The sequence below is a fragment of the Macrobrachium nipponense genome, chromosome 14, assembly GCF_015104395.2.
Source record: "Macrobrachium nipponense isolate FS-2020 chromosome 14, ASM1510439v2, whole genome shotgun sequence".
NCBI lineage: Eukaryota > Metazoa > Arthropoda > Malacostraca > Decapoda > Palaemonidae > Macrobrachium > Macrobrachium nipponense.
In genome coordinates this window covers 20,456,136-20,474,617 of record NC_087207.1, presented here as the reverse complement: position 1 = coordinate 20,474,617, position 18,482 = coordinate 20,456,136, and the positions used below count along the sequence as shown (strand labels likewise).

The 18,482-nt window shown below is 36.4% G+C and overlaps 1 long non-coding RNA gene across 1 annotated transcript; it reads left to right on the top strand.

Moving 5' to 3' along the window:
• Nucleotides 1-377: 377 nt before the first annotated feature.
• Nucleotides 378-10,607, top strand: LOC135226072 (uncharacterized). The gene is made up of 3 exons (XR_010317140.1): nucleotides 378-512; nucleotides 9,248-9,340; nucleotides 9,548-10,607. It is a non-coding gene; the product is annotated as an uncharacterized LOC135226072 (long non-coding RNA).
• The last annotated feature ends 7,875 nt before the right edge of the window (nucleotides 10,608-18,482 follow it).

Genomic DNA, 18,482 nt, shown 5'->3' with positions numbered 1-18,482 from the left:
TGACCTGCCACCTCGGTGGCCGCGAGTTCGATTCTCGGGTATTCCATTGAGGAGTGAGAGATGTGTATTTCTGGTGATAGAAGTTCACTCTCGACGTGGTTCGGAAGTCGCGTCAAGCCGTTGGTCGTGTTGCTGAATAACCACTGGTTCCATGCAACGTAAAGACGCCATACAAACAAACCAACAAAAAAAAAAACACTGTAGTTTAAGTAGTGGTAACTTGGGAATCTTTCTAATAAACTTGAATTTGTGATTCTTTGCAATAAACTAGTGATTTATCAGCTCACTGGGAGATTATCTAGTAATAACTGCACCAATTAAAAATATATCGAGAGACTGTGATATATTTATAAGGTGTTTTTTTATTTTTTTTTTCCAGAGAACCTAGACTGGGAATGTAAAAACCAGTTTCATCAATGGGGAGCTTCAGTTGTACGACAGGTGTCGTAGTGAAAGGTAGTGACCCGTTTCGTCTGCTGAGTTACTACAAAACACCAGAAAGAAAAGTTAAGGTAAAGAAACAATTCATTTATCAAGTTGTATGTCGGTTTATTTGTTTATTTTATGAAAGGTATAAAATTAAAATCAACTGTAGTTGGTATGTGATCGGTGGATATATTATTCAATTTTTGTATTTCTGGGTTTGGCTACGTGTTCCATTTGTAAATATGAATCGAACGTTAGTATATATATATATATATATATATATATATATTATATATATATATATATATATACTAACACAGAATACCACCTTCAAATTCGTCTTTAAATACCGTTTTTTAAATTTCCGTAACTAATCAGGAATAATTAGTGACATCCATTGAACTTTCAAATGAAGAATTATTAACTATCTAGCCTATGTGAGTCACGACTTATTATTCAAGTGTTTTTCGAGTTAGGAATTAGTAATATTTTCAGTCAGTTAAATAATCAAATGTCAAATTTAAATTAATTTAGCTTTCCAGATATCTCACGATATTATACAGAACAGCAGTTAAATGGTACGATAAGGATTCTTGTGGACGTATCAACTATTGCAAATGTAAGAGAGGTTTAGTCATTGTCGTTGAAAAGTATGGAAGTTGTAAAACCTACATTCGCTTTATATATATGTGTGTGTGTCTATATATATATATATTATATATATATATATATATATATATTATATATATATATATATATATATATATAATATATATTTATATATATATATATCACTATATATATATATATATTTATATATATATATATATATATATATTATATATATATATATATATATATATATATATATCATATTATATATATATATATATATATATATATATATTATTATATATTATATATATATATTTATATATATATATATATTATATAGACACACACATATATATAAAGCGAATGTAGGTTTTACAACTTCCATACTTTTCAACGACAATGACTAAACCTCTCTTACATTTGCAATAGTTGATACGTCCACAAGAATCCTTATCGTACCATTTAACTGCTGTTCTGTATAATATCGTGAGATATCTGGAAAGCTAAATTAATTTAAATTTGACATTTGATTATTTAACTGACTGAAAATATTACTAATTCCTAACTCGAAAAACACTTGAATAATAAGTCGTGACTCACATAGGTTAGATAGTTAATAATTCTTCATTTGAAAGTTCAATGGATGTCACTAATTATTCCTGATTAGTTACGGAAATTTAAAAACGGTATTTAAAGACGAATTTGAAGGTGGTATTCTGTGATATTTTCAACGAAATATATACATTTAGTTTCAGTGTACTTTTTATTTTTTACTATAATCGGTAAATGCCTTGTAGACTCTGTAAGCAACAATACCCCAGTGATCGTTGCAATGCGACACCCCCTGCCCACACCCCCCCCCCCCCCTTCAATTATTTGTACGTCATTACTCAAGTTTTTCCACGAGCTTAGCAAACAAGGAAAATGGTTGCTTAAGGTGAACTCCGAAGAATTTTTATTCACCTCGAAACTTGACACAGAGGTCCTTCTTTTCATTTCCTGCCCCACAAAAACAAACATTGTATGCGAGTGCTTTCATTAACTCTGTAAACACTGGTTATTTTTTTTTATTTTTAGGTAATTATTTAGGTATGTTTAGATCCCCTTCAAGTTAAGGTATACCTTCAGTATTCTTAGTCACTTCAAACGATGTGATCATCTACTCTATTCAAGAACTATTTAGGCCAATATTCCTTCGAGAATAATGGGTGGGAAACCTCTTGTTTATCATTCTTTAGAAAATGATTTTAGATCATAATTCAACACTTAAAATAATACCCTGTGGTAGGGGGGGGAAGGAGGGGGAAGGATAGTGCTGCCTCTTCAACTATCGAATCATCTATTTTATACAGGAACTATTTAGTCCAATATTCCTTCTACAATAATGGGTGGGAAATCTCTTGTTTATCAGCCTTTAGAAATTATTTTGGATCGTAATTCGACATTAATAATACCCTGTGGTAGGGGAGAGGGCAGTAATAATACCCTGTGGTAGGGGAGAGGGCAGTAATAATACCCTGTGGTAGGGGAGAGGACGGTACCGTCAGTGTTACCTCAAGCCATGCACTGTAGACGTTACATTTTAAGATTCATTGCAGCGTCCCTTCAATCCCTATAACTGCAATCCCTTCATTCCTTTTACCGCACCTCCTTTCATAACCTCCTCCTTCCATCTGACTTTCCTTAACCCTCTGCTCACATACTGTTTCGTAGTGCAATTTCAAAAAGGTTTTCCCTCCTACTACGCCTTTCAAACCTTTTTTTACTCTGTTTCGTTATCAGCGCTGAATGACCTCAGGTCACAGAGCTAGTTTGAAATGTTGGTCTAAATTTATATTCCTTTCCATTCCACAGTAATAGCAAGAGTTTGCAATCGCATGATCTGGGTCCCTGTTCTGTTCGTTCTCAGACTAAACAATGTGTTACGTTAAATTCAAATAAATATCCCTTATCTGAATGGAAACCTAGACTTTGCTCTCATCAGTATTCGAGCTGCTTCTGGTTTCCATATTTTTCGAGCCCTATTACATAACAAGACGGCAATGCAATGCTTGCGATGTAATATATAACAGCCTTTATAAAGTCCAATTTTAATTGTGGGACTTAAACAGTAATTATATAGCTAAGAGTTTCACTCGCAGCGATATAATTACTGGATAAATATAATTAGATATTCTATCATAAAAATGTCATTTTTGTTCATCGGTACTAGAGCAGAATTCTGGTATTAAATCTGCAAAATAGAATACTGAAGATACGTCAAAGGCCAAGCGCTGGGACCTATGAAGTTATGAGGTCATCCAGCCCTGAAAATGATGTTAAAGCAATGGGTAGGAGAGGGTGGAAAGATGAATGGAGGTACAGTAAAAAGAATGAAACGGGTCGCAGCTGGGGGTCTAAGGGACGCCACAGACAACCTTATTAAGTAATGCCTACGTACGGAGGGATTAAAATTATAGGAACCATCAAAAGTTAAGTTTTGGTGTTTGGTAATATGAATTATCGCGGAAGTATGATTTTGTAATATAGTGAATTTTTGCACGAAATGGAAGGGTCATATTTTATTGCAATGCTCCAGAGAGAGGGAGAAAAAAAAGATAATTTTATGGCCATAACTCCTCGGAATGTGCAATAAAGAGGAGGAAGAAAGGACAGCTGAAAATAGAGGAAATAAACGAGATATACATAAACGCTAGACAAAAATTATAGAAATAAATTGCAAGTTTGTATTTATTTCAACACGTATCTTAAAATCATACAACTTGTATATTACAGTTCCATGTTGCTCTGGGTATAAGTCTTGAAATGTAAGAGTGGAACAAGTAATTTTCAGATGCATACTTGTGTAAATTAAAAGGTAAAATGTAAAATATTAAAAAAAACTTAGAAAAAATTTTCATTCGAGGTTAGGTCAACGTGAAAGTTACCTATTGTTAGTTTTTGTACCATGAATATTTTTGTGCAAAAGATATTGTAAAATTCTTATGCACACAGAGTTAATATATAAGAAAATATATTAATTCTGAGGTAGAACGAATTAGATATTAAAAGGCATTTGTTGCTTAATGCGTATTTATGAATCACGGTGATGTGATCACACACTACATATATATATATATATATATATATATATATATATATATATATATATATATATATATATATATATATATATGTGTGTGTGTGTGTGTTGTGTGTGTATAGTGAATGCGTGTATATTTGTTCTCTATAGAAATCCGAACCGCTTGACCGATCTAGACAAAATTTAGCACATGGGCATCATTTGACCCAACTTAGATAATAGGGTAGGTTTCAAACCCATACCCAATTTTCACTTCTCCTTCGCCCATCCCCCCACCCCCTACCCCCAGCTACTTCCCCCTATCCACAGCCCCTTCCTCCTCTCCCCTTCCCCATTCCCCAACCCCTTACCCCCTTCCCTTTGTAACTTATGTGGCAACCCCTGACCAGTCGGTGATTATCTGTTCGTCTCGCATCACTGAAATAAAGAGATTATTCAGGGTACGCTAAAATTAGCCTCTACTGAAAAGCCTGATTTAATTAAGTGGTTTTGACAATGCAAAGCTCTTTTTGATTGTCAATTGCCTCGGTACTTCTGCTAATGACGTTGGAGTTGATTTACTTTTGATAATACTGACACGCCCCCTTTTTTTTTTTTTTTTTTTTTTTTTTTTTTTTCAGGGGGCCGCCTTTGGTTTGGTTGGGAGAAGGGGTAGTACAGTAAAGAGCTTGTAATTAGACGGAAAGTGAAATATTTGTATCAGTAGGTGAACATTCTCTCTCTCTCTCTCTCTCCATTTGCTTCCACGAGTAAGTCTTAATCTAAATTCAATGTTTCCTGGCCGAACAGTGGAATATAAATTTTGCCTTCCAATTATCCATTCGCGCTTTAATTAATTCCAGTTTCATTTTGATATATTTTTTCTATTTCAAAATACCTGTGAGCATAAAGCTGATATACGGTATTTTTTCTTTAGCGTAATAGTTAGGAATTAAAAATTCTACCAACTATCGTTTAAAAAAGTGAGTTGCTTGCGAACGTTTCCAAAATTATAATTTTGTAAACAAGCTGCTGAAGAGCAAGAGCCCGTGCCAGCACAAGGCTGGCTAATTCTAGATAGATGGATAAATAGATAGATAGATAGTGGAGTTCTACGTACATGTACTTGTTGATTCCTGAATCTAAATCACTCGATTCTAAGTAGAATATTGGTATCTCTTATTCTATTTTAGTCTGTTTCTTCAGAGTAATCTTTAGGTCAGGAACCGACCTTCAACTGTTGTCTATTCTGACGGAACCAATCTTGGACCATTGTCTATCTATTCGGTCAGGAACCAACCTTGAACCCTTATCTATTCGGTCAGGAACCAACTTGAACCTTTGTCTATGCAGTCAGGTACCAACCTTGAACCTTTGTCTATGCGGTCAGGTACCAACCTTGAACTTTGTCAATGGCAGGTCCAGTTTTTTACACCTTGAACTTTGTCTATGCGGTCAGGTACCAACCTTGAACCGTTGTCTATGCGGTCAGGTACCAACCTTGAACTTTGTCTATGCAGTCAGGTACCAAACCTTGTTTTTTTTTTAAACCTTTGGCTATCGGTCAGGTACCAACATTGAACCTTTGTCTATGCGGTCAGGTACCAACCTTGAACTTTGTCTATGCGGTCAGGTACCAACCTTGAACTTTGGTTATGCGGTCAGGTACCAACCTTGAACTTTGTCTATGCGGTCAGGTACCAACTTTGAACCGTTATCTATGCGGTCAGGTACCAACCTTGAACCGTTTGTGCTATTGGGCGGTCATGGTACCAAACTTTTGAACCCCGTTAATCTATGCGGTCATGGTACCAACCTTGAACCGTTTGTCCTATGGTTGGTCAGTATACCAACTTTGAACCTGTTGTCTAATGCGGTCAGGAGTACCAACCTTGAACCGTTTGTCCTATGCGGGTTCAGGGATCAAACCTTGAAACCTTTTGGTTGTCTAATGCCCGGGTTTCAGGTACCAACCTTGGAACTTTGTCTAGTAATGCGGTCAGTACCAACTTTGAACCGTTATCTATGCGGTCAGGTACCAACCTTGAACTTTTGTCTATGCAGTCAGGTACCAACTTTGAACCGTTATCTATGCGGTCAGGTACCAACCTTGAACCGTTGTCTATTCGGTCGATAACCAACCTTGAACCACTGCCTATTTGATCAGGGACCAATCTTGAACCTTTGTCTATTCGATCAGGAACCAACTTGAACCGTTATCTATTCGGTCAGGAACCAATTTGAACCCTGGTCTATACGGTCAGGAACCGACCTTGAACCGTTGTCTATTCGGTCAAGAACCAACCTTGAACCCTTGTCTATTTGACAAGGAACCGACCTTGAACCTTTATTTGTTCAGTCAGGAACCTTGAACCATTTTCTGTACTGCCAGGAACTGACTTTGAACCGTTGCCTATTCGATCATGAACCGACCTTGAACCGTTTTCTATACGTCAGAAAGCAGCCTTGAACCGTTGCCTATACAGTCAGGTAGAGATAGATTTTAATTGGCTCACCCGAATCTGAGCATCCCTTGACTCTCGCCACTAACGGACGCTAATAGGATATTTTCATGACGTCCACGCATCCTGTTTAATTAGGCTCCTCGTTTGATCTTTCTCTCTCAAATCATCGATTTCAAAACTATTTTTTTGACTGAATAGACCTCCTAATTCGCCTGAGAATACAGGCATTGAAAGCGGAGATATAATATTAATTTCGAGTTTCGATTAAGTGCTCTTCATTCAGTGAAGTCCAAAGAAACTCCTGGGCACGAGGCAATGACAATTTCTTTTCATAAAACTGATGTAATGCCATCGAGGTGATCATTGAGTGACTTAATTATCAACGTAGGTTAACTTAAAAAGGTTAATGCTCATCTTTCACTGGGATTCTTAGCTATTGATCTTGCTAGAGTGGATTTATATTAGGTCAAGCGTGTTTTAACGATGGGAGTTATTTAAACCTCCTCGTAGTGAACAAAAAGTTGCATTCTTTGAATATTTCAATAGTTTCAAGGTGAATCTTTTGATAATAAATATTTTATTACTTACCATATTCTCTCTCTCTCTCTCTCTCTCTCTCTCTCTCTCTCTCTCTCTCTCTCTCTCTCTCTCTCATTTTATTATCTATTTTTTTCAGAAGGTAGGGGACTGACTGGACTTTTGATATTCATAACACTCAATTCACGAAGCAGAAAGTTGAAGAAATTATACTTGGAATTTTTTGGTAAATAATGACACTCGATTCATTTCTTGTCTCTAGTGCTGCTGAAGTCACCCTGCCCTTGTGTTCTTTTTTTTATATTATAATTGGCTCCATAGAGGGGTAGTGCCATCAGTGAACCTCACGCTGTGCACCGCAGGCATTACTGAATGTTCTTTACAGCATCCCTTTGGCCCCTAGCTGCAACCCCCTTTCATTCCTTTTACTGTAACCTCCGTTCATATTCTCTTCCTTCCATTTTACTATCCAAACCCCCCCCCCCCCCCCCCCCCCCACCCCACCCCCCCCCCAAAAAAAAAAAAAAATTAAAAACTAACAACTGTCTCATTGTGCATCAGATAGTTTTAGCTCCTGTATCACTTTTCAAACCTTTATACCTTCGATTTCCCTTTCAACCCAGAGTGACCTCATCAAAGGTACCATCGCTTGGCCTTTGGCCTAAATTCTGTATTCCATTACCATATTTTAATTGGTTATTAATATTTTTTGCAGATAAACTAGTATTTCAACAAATGATTTCTGAACTTACATGACGTCTTTCCCTATCAGCTACATTATTATATTGCATTATATTTCTACTTTGCTACCTTTTGCGGTAGGTGCATTACGCTGATAACTCAATTAGTTGACATGATAAATCTGAGTACTAGTTAGCGTAGCTCCGAAATTCTGTGGAATAGTTTATATGTAAAAGTGTAGGCCAAGATCAAGGGCAGGGGTTCTTAACCTTTTGATGACTCCCCTTGGCTTAAGTCCACTTAAGTCTTATTTGTTGACAATATAACTTAATATGCTTAAAAAATCATAGTATATGCACGTGACTTCATTAAATAAGCGAATACCACAGGAAAATGATAGTCAGAAATCCAAGCGCTTTCGTCTTTACTAAGACATTGTCAAGGAGCGAGTGAAATACAATTGGAGAGAAAGGTCTCAGGTACACAACAAGATCAAGAATGCCAGATGGTTAATTGTCAAAAGGGTAAAAATTAAAAGTTATAATCCAGGATTATCGGATATCACACGGTTACAAACCTTAACAGATTTGACCCTAACCGAAAATCCTGGATTATCACTTTTAATTTTTACCCTTTTGACAATTAACCATCTGGTATTCTTGACCTTGTTGTGTACCTGAGACCTTTCTATCCAATTGTATTTCATTCGTTCCTTGACAATGTCTTAGTAAAGACGAAAGCTTGGATTTCTGACTCATATAACTTAATATACTTAGCTTAATACATACTTTAGGTATGAATAGCTAGGAATTAGAATATACAAGAAAATCAGAAGCATTTATAGATTTATATATTTATTTGCTTGCAAAATGTACCCACGTATAAATTGACACATTAAAATTGAATATATATAATTATCCAGAGATCAAGTCCCATAGCCCCAGCATGTGGTTCTCATACCCACAAAGGGTAAGGATACCCCCCTGTTTAGAACCTTGGTCTAGGGTCTTCACTACTTGGCAAATTTTGTCAGATTATCGAGAAATCGGTGTTCCAGAGGCTCAGGTAAGCTGAGGACTGTAATGCATTATCATTATACAGTATCAGTCTAACCCTCTGCATCTCTCGTGACTCAGTGATGGGTCATCCAAAATTCAATCCGAGTATGATTCTGATTCATTAAATTCAGCAATTTTTCACTCATAATTTTGACCTGTGGTTCTGCTTTTATTTTTTTTTTTTTTTAAACAGACCATAATCAACTACAAGTATTTAGCTGTAAAACGGCACGAGTAGGAATATTATATAATCACGAAAACCTACAATAACCCTTGATGATGCATCCAGATTTTCTGACATGACTTGTAAAAACGAATTGGTTGGATACATTGATTTTTGTTATGTTTAATCTTTTATGTTGTGCTAGTTTTTTCTTTTTAAGTTTTGAACTTTTTCCTTGCAGGAAGTCGTTAGGAATCCTTTATTACTTTTACGAGATGAGGTGACCTGAAACAGCTGATTTTGGAAACGTGAAAAACTTCTTAGGGCTCAAACAGTAAGTTTCGCATCTTTTATACTTTCCTGGAGGTTTGTACATTGTGTATTAGCCTCGAAGATCAAAATAGTTAATAGCTAATAGATAAATATGCTTATGAACATCATTATCACTGTGGAAACTAGTCATGGTAATTATCTGAAGTAGCATGCTTGACTGTGTAAATGACGACTTGAAATAATAAAATATTTCTTTTTTTTCCAACAGTGGAAGGAACTGACCATAATCCACCTGACAGAGAGCTGGGAGCTTCCAAACTGTGCATCGGAAATATTTAGGAATGAAAGCTTCATGAACTGATAGTGTTCAAGGTTACCACATTATTGGCCTTTTGAGGGGCTAGGCGTGGAATGTGACATTGTTCCCAGAGGGTTTTATGCATGTAGAAGTTAATTCTACACGTGGAAGGGATATAAGCAAGGAGGTGGATGGAAATAGAAGAGGAAGAAGGACAGAGTTCAGATGGAAAGACGAATAACAAATGACATACGGGAGAAAGGTTTAAGAAGACAGGATACACTGGACAGAGGAAGGTGGAGAAGGCGACCCCATATTGAAGAAGAAGAAGAAGAAGTAGAAGAAGAAGAAGAAGAAGAAAATTATTCAAGCTGGCCATCTGCAAGACAGGACGTGTTGTATAGCTCTTTTATTTTGGGACTAAACATGTTTTGATGACACCTCTTGGGTCTCTGACATTCACATACGTTTGAAAAGGAGTATTTAGAATAATTTTATCATCTGATAAAATGATAGACTATAGAAATGGAGGCAATATTCGAAAATGAGTTAATGATATAGCCAATGTAACACTAAGGAATTTTGGCCTTGAGGTAAATATTACTTATAAGTGACCCATTTATTGCATATTTAATTATGCTTTTAAGGGTGTAGTACATACTTCATTTCTTTATAAGTATTACAACTTAGGTACAGAACAGGATATGATGTGGCATTATGAATGGGAATAGATTTTGCTTTAAACGATTGTTAAATTGCAAAACATTACGCATGATAATTAGTCTGGGGTATTCTATAGAAACTGTACCCTGGGATTTTTTCAAACTGAATTTGATGTTTTTAATGTTCTGAATCAGCCGAAAATAGATAAGGCTTTAGATAATGCACAGTTGAATTTTTGCTTTGAAAGTATAAGATCTGCAGTACTGAATCATCAATGATATATCTTGTTTGTGCGACTAGACATAACGTAATTAAAATCAATATGGCTTTGGCTTAGTTTTGTCAAATATAACAAGAGGCACGGTTAGACAGGTATCGAGTCACTTGTTCATTCCTGTTGACATATAATTTATCTAATTAGTTTTAAGTGAAGTTTTTCGCATATACTCTCGAAACAATAACACTACAGATATCAGTTCTGTAGGCTGTAGTACAGACTCGGTAATCGGGATGTCCTCAGCTTAGACCTGTCAGCTCTTACTGTGGTAGTGTCTCTTGTACGTAGCCCTTTAGACCTGAATAATGTTTTTTTCTGTTTCCCTTCAGCCCATCCAAGTATTATTTTGTATCTTTTCCTTCGCCTTATCAATCTCGACTGCTGTTCAAGTTCTTTGCCTCTCAGTGTTTTTTACCTTTCACTGAAGAATGTGACTCCTTGGTCTGTTTGGAACTGCCGTGGCATCTATTAGCCGAAAGTTTGGTCATTTATTTTAGTAAAATAAGTGGGATGAGTTATTAGATATTAACGAACGATTAGAAATTAAAACTAGTTACATAGATGCAAGGTATGAGATATAGTTCTATGTCAGAGACTACTACTTCCTTCTCTACAACCTTCTCCTTATTTGGGGTCGCTGTAATGGTTCTTCAACACACTCTCCCATCTCCTTCGGTCCAGTGCATCCTCCTCGCTCAATCCCAACTCCCTCATATCTCTCTTCACACAGTCAATCCATCGCAATTTTGGTCTACCTAACTTTCTCTCTTCTCCATCATCTTCCTTATCGGGTGGTCTTCCTCTCGTCTCTCTGTATGTCCATACCATCTCGGCCTACTTTCCCACACCTTGTTTGAAGCTGGTGCTATTTTGAGAGTGCCTCTAAAATGTTCGTTCAAGGGGAACTGATGGATGTTTATACATTGTTCTTATCAAGTACAGTGTATATAGTTGCTTGAAGAAGGTCTAGGTTTTGAATTGTACATGGTAGAATGTGAGGGACATTATGACGTCTCGTAGTCTGAATACCACGCAGCTTTTGCACCGTACCTCATAAGTGTAAGCCGTTTGTTTACCGTTCAGGTGTGATCAGTCAAAAGGTAAACTGATAATGAATCAATAAATTCTTGCAGCATCCAAAGCCTACCTAGGTTTTTGTGAATGCACTTTACAGTGGCTCATTCGGTACCATTGTTATACCCAGTAGTGATTCCATGAGGTTGTTCTGGCAAAAGAGTTTTTTTCCTAGATGCCTCGCATATCTTGAGAAAATGTGCCAAGTTAAACTGATAACTGATCTGTTTCTTTAGTACAATGTTATCCTGGGAGTCACCGTGTCTCTACAACCCCAAGGCATTGATTATGCCTCATCTTGACAGTCAGTCGTACAGCCAAGCTCAAATCTAAGGTGATACGATTCTTTTTGTATCGTCCAAAATCTCAGGCTCAACTTAACGGTTGCCATGTTGCGTTAAACTTTTTTTTTTTTTATTTCCAATGCCATATATGTCGACAAGTTTGCGAATTCACAGCTAATATACTTTTTCTCAACGGTTATATAAGTATGGTCCCTTTTATGATTCGTAATCTGTGTAATTTGAACTAATTTTTTACGTTTACATTGTTCAACTCAAAGCTCGGTGTGATAAGGTTAGTGGTGCCGTCAATGACAGCGCGCTTAACATGCTCCTCGGGCTGGTCAGCGTCACTACCTCTGCAGCGTTTAGTAGCAGACCTAAAAAGTTCGTCATATTATTGTCAAAATAGGGATATGGATTACAAGTTTTCTTTTAATGTTGATGTTTTAGACTGTGTTCAAGCTGCTGTATGTTGCAAAATGGTTTAAAGGGCCAGAAAAATAATCTAATCCTTCTGATACGTAATCTCTGTTGCTAATGAATTTATTTTTAGACATTATCTGTTTTCTGAAGAATGCGTTCTATTTAATCTACATTTTTTCAGCGTTAAGGCGTAAAAACAATTAGGAATATATAAGAATTTATGGTTGCATTGCAAGCAATATTAATGTTATGACAAATTATTTCGTTTTTTTATTATTATTCTAACATTTGAGCTGGGGTTCGATGATTGATATTTTTTTTTTGTCGAACGCATCGGCGGTGAGTGAACGAAAGTTTTGAGAATGTTTCGTAAGTTTTTCAGAAATTTGGCGGCAATTTTTTTTTTTTTTGCAGTATAGACCTATATGACAGATTTCACTTTAATGAAACATGTTATGGCCTTATTATATGAAAAAATCGCCCTTTCGCATTGGAATAATAGATAAATATGGAGCATGTTAGGTTGCCAGTTCGTGAATTTTGAACGAAATCCTATGAAATCATGTCATACCACTTAAGAGCGTAGCTGTACCATTCCAGACAGGCTATCAATGGAGTATAGCTATTATGCCTTACTTAGGCTAGTGGAGATTGCCTGTAACTCGCGAATCTATTAAGTTGTGATTGGGTATTATAAAGATCTAGCTAGGGAATTTTATACATAATAGGTTATATGCTGCATTATTTGCTTGAAGGGTGCTCTCTTAACGCTGTGATGATTTTTCCAAGTAGGGCTTCCTTTTATTCCTTTTGAAGACTTCATTGGATGAAAGATGTTTTAAGATAGGAAATCTAATTTATCTACGGCATAACAAATAAAAAAATGTAAGGTCTCGTGTAAACTTAAATTGGAGAAATATGCCTAGCACTTCTTTGGGGATATCTTGTCTTAATCAAACGCATGAGTTATTAGAATCTGCAATGACATAAAGTAAAGAACATTAATAGCCAGAACATAAAATACAGCTGTAAGCTTATTTATTCTGTCCTATGTGAACACATTAAATATAATTTATTTATTTATTTTTTTTTTTTTTTACGTTTGTTGGTATTGTCTGAGCATATTTGAAAGGAAAGGAGGCGTTTATTTAGAAAATACGAAAAAGATCTCGTGTGGTATGTGTCATGGTTTGAAGGTCTTTTTATTTTTGTGATTACATTTTAAGCAACTCAATGGCTTTTTTTTTAAATTAAAACGTTTGTATGTGTTTTGTAAACCCCATCCCCACCTCTCTCTCTCTCTCTCTCTCTCTCTCTCTCTCTCTCTCTCTCTCTCTCTCTCATTCTAAGGTATTTGTACGAAACGAACCAGTTTCTTCACGGAAACTTTCATTTGTGATGATAATCCATCTCAAACAACAATTCTAAATACATTATAACAAAGGTAAGCAAAGTAATAAAAGCAGGTAGACCTTTTCGTTTGGTTAACTTATTCAGTTTGGAATCATTTGAAGCCATTTGGCTGATTTATTTTTGTCAAGTGTGACATTGACGGGTTTTTCAACGATATGTGGTTCCCAATAAGTAGTCCCAATAAGATTGTTTCTTCATCAAGTACCTATCAGTAGTAAAGATGACTCGCCCAGTTGCCTCCTAGGTGAAATACATCTGTGATCTAGGGCACTTTATAAGTAGCTTATTTCGATTGCTTGGTTATAACTAACCATGTGTGTTGACATAAGAGTCACTCGTCTTTGTGGTGTAATCCATTCTCAGTTCTTTGTCGTTGACGTCATATCTAGTCAGAGAGAATTTCTCATGGTATCTGTCCTGAAGTACAGTTCTGGTATGTGACAACATACTTTTCATGTACATGGACTTGACTAACAGAAATGTATACAAGTTAACCTTCTGTACTTCTGTATCTGATTAAACTACTTAACAATGATGAAAATTTGCAATGTTTCTCCGCCCATATCTTATACTTGTTGCATCACCTATAATTGTGCCGTTACTGTTTAACCATATTTTCTATGGTCCCATCATTCATGCATTTTTATGCGGTGCACTGTAAACATTACTCGAGGTTTTTTGCAGTCTATCTTCGGCCCCTAGCTGCAACCCTTTTCATTCCTTTTACTGTACCTCGATTCTTACTCTCGTTCTTCCATCTTGATATCCACCCTCCCCTAACAGTTGTTTCATAGTACAGCTGCGAGGTCTTCCTCCTGTTACACTTTTCAAGCTTCTAACTCAAAATGTCCATTTCAGGGCTGAATGACCTCGCAGTCACAGTGCTTGGCCTTTGGCCTAAATCTTATATTCCTTCCTTCCTAACAGTTGTTTCATTGTGCAACTGCGAGTTTTTTTTTTTTTTTTTCTGTTACACCTTATGAAGCATCCAACTCAAAATTTTCCATTTCTTACCGAATGACCTCATAGTCCCAGTGCTTGGCCTTTGGCCTAAACTCTATATTCCATTCCATTCATCCATTTCATTCCATTCCATTCCATTCCATTCCATTCCAATGGCCTTGGAATGAATACGGTTGAGATATGTCCCCTGGATGTTCCAAAGTAGTAGGCTTGTAAGGAAACTGCATTAATGGGCACCTGACCCACATTTCTCTTAGTCGTTGTTTTGACCATCACTTTAGTTGGCCCTGCTGCTTGTGATTTTATCTGCTTTCTTTCATCCGTCTGGAATATTGCTCTTGGAATTGAAATCCTTGACCTTCCTTCCCTTCTCAGTAGAGGTAAAGAAATGCAATTTATTTATTTCTTTCGTCTGTAGCTGCATTCCTCTACATTACTGTTCTTTCATTCTCGGTTCTGCTGAGTTTAGGAATGACCTTCTCATCAATTCAGCTTTTCCAGTGACCTGGAAAGTTAAAAAAACACGTATTTACTCTGGAAATGAAGTAATGGTGACATTTTCGTATCCAAGATTTGATTCCATGACGCTTTTAAGATCACTCCAGCAATTTGGAGTTTTGTCCTCTTTTTGCAAAAGACTTAAAGTCGTTCTTTGAACCTGCTCCATCTTGTTTCTTGCGCTCTCTTCAGATTTTACTAACTACAAACTCCTTTTTTGCAGTTTTCATAAATCCTTTAGCTTACATATATGCATTATGTGTACCCATACTTAGCTCCAACGATTGGTAACTCGGAAGGCATCTTAGCTGCGTCTTGGTAATGTAGTTTAGAACATGTCAACTTGGTAAACATTCTATGCAAATATTGATCAATAGAAGACTTTCCTCGGGGCCCCATAGGGGTTAGTGCCGTCAGCAACCCCTTTCGTTTCATTTACTGTTCCTCCTTACATATTCTCTCTCTCCTATATAACTTTCTAGAATCTCCTAACGATTGACTCATGGTGCACCTGCGAGGCCTTATCATCTTTCAAACCTTTTGCTGTCAGATTCCGTTTCAGTGCTAATGACCTCATAGGTCCCAGTGCTTGCCGTTTGGCCTAAATTCTATATTCAGTTAAGGGGAAGGACGTCATTGGCATTGCATTTGAAGTCTCACAGAAGATAAGTGTCTTGTTTTGAATCTCGGTGGGAGCGGGTCTTACCTGTTCTATAATTGCCTCGTCATACTAAGGGACAGAACTTGGTCTCTCCGTCTGAATGAACAATGAAGAACCTATGATGTATTTGGTTTCCATTTATGAATATAATTATCCCTATCTTTTTTACTGCTTCACAATCTACTGTTTTTTCATGTGCTTCTCTCTCTCTCTCTCTCTCTCTCTCTCTCTCTCTCTCTCTCTCTCTCTCTCTCTCTCTCTCTCTAGCCAATCTTCCTTATGTATCATGATGTTTAAGTCTCTCTCTCTCTCTCTCTCTCTCTCTCTCTCTCTCTCTCTCTCTCTCATGGACTAAGAAGTCTATGAGACAACCTAATCCTATCCTTGTAACTCCTTGTAACCTATCTACCCTATGTGTAATTATGTTTAAACCTCTCTCTCCACTTATCTACCTTGTGTATCTCTCTCTCTCTCTCTATCTCTCCAGCTACTCTACCTTATGTATAATTGTTTTAATCTCTCTCTCTCTCTCTCTCTCTCTCTCTCTCTCTCACACACACACACACACACACACACACCCAGCTAATCTGTCTTATGCATAATAACTTTTATGTCAATCTCTCTCTCTCTCTCTCTCTCTCTCTCTCTCTCTCTCTCTCTCTCTCTCTCTCTCTCTCCAGAAAAAAAAGATACAGACTCTAGGCTGTGAGAAATGGGCAACCCATTTTAAAATAATAGAAAACTTGTAAGAAGGGTACCTAAATAAATAAATAAATTTAATAAATAGATAAATAAAAATCTCCAAAATAAGGGTTGATGAAATTAAGAGGAACATTATACTGAAGGCTCACTTGATAGAATACATCGCTAATAAGAAAGAAAAATGGTCCATTTTCTTTAAGCAACAACAAACGAAAGTGGTTTTTCAATGAGAACCCAGTGAAGAGGTAGGATAATCATAAGTGGTGCAAGCTAAAGCATGTGAATCCCTTACCATCTAAAAACTTTAATACAGACACTATGGTCATCTGGGAAGAGTTACTAGCGAGACTAACCTAAAACTATAAAGAATGCTATTACTATGGTGATAGATCATCTATAGTCTTGAGTTCAAGGTGGTTTTAATGTGACGGAATTCTAGTCCTTGTGACGTCATTTATGAAAATTAGTGGCTTAACTATAGTCAAGATTAAATTGGTATAGAATATTCATGTTTGAGAAATTTTAAAATATGAGGAAATAAAACTAAAATCAACCGGACGCTCTTTTTTTTTTAAATCCTAAGAATATATACAGTTATGGAAGATTATTCGTAAAAATAAGATAATTTTTTGTTTACCCTTGCAATGTCCCGAAGGAGGGAGTGCCCCCAGCAGGAGGTATAAACCAGTCGACCACCTTTGAAGTCGACTCAAAGGGCTGTTTTCTAAGCTGACTACTGATTGCTGAGATGGAAAGTCTTATATACTCCCCTTGTGGTGTCCTAAGTGTATTCCCGTTTTCTCTGTCACCAGTGAAGAATGTTAGACCCTTTCAAATGTCGAAGAAAATGGGTATGTTCAGGAAACTTAATCAGGGTTTGGTTTAGGTTACTACCGAGACAAGCCCTAGCTTTTGTTTACTCTAATGGCTGTGATTTCCTATCTTGGGCGAATGCTGGCTTTGTTGGTGGCGTCTAATGAAACATGACATGTAAATCCCATAGACTTTTGCGGCCAGAATTTCTTTTCAAAGATGACTACAAATACAAAGTCCACTGTCCAGTTGTTCTATATGAAATCCTACGGGTTATAAACATACACTGTGGCATTCTTCTTTCCGTTTTCTTGGGATTTTGAGCCAGTTCCTCAATGAAGAACTTGTAAGTAAATCTACGGGTTATAAGCACACATTATGACATTCTGCTTTCCGTTTTCGTTGAATTTCGAACCAATGAGTTTCTCTTACGTTTACTTATTAGGAAAAATTAGTATTTTGTTCAGTTCATAGAAAACAGAGGAATAAGAAGGAGGAGACACTTAGGATGAATATATCTCAAACGTATGAACCATCTGACACTGACTTTGTATACATGGCAGAATTCTTGTCTTAAAAGCTGTAGAGGATAATTACTTCGAAATATTGTTATATATATGGATATTTTACGTTCATTCTCTGGGAAGTTTATATAGAAAATTGGCTTGATTCTTTTCATTATGTGTTACAAAAGATGAGACTTCAATTGAGACATGCATACCTGCTTCATATATAAAATATCACTTCAAAATGCTAATATATATATATAATATATATATATATATATATATATATATATATATATATATATATATCAGTCGATGCAAGGTGAAGGACAATCCTTTATTCCCATTATTTGTACTTTATTGTCGCGACGTTTCAAGACATAAAAGTCCCATTATCAAGCTAAAAGAGAGATAAAACAAAAGTTAAAATCACAAACTCGGAATACATATTAAAAGCTTAAAAAGTTAACAAATATAAAAAGCAAGTACAAGAGTAGGGAGGAGTCAATACCATAAGGTGCTGAAAGCACAGACCGAGTGACAATTCAGGCCGGGTCAGCTTCGACTTGAACTCACGAGAGATACAGAGGTGTTGAGGAAGACTGGGTGTTTAACTGCGGAACGAGTT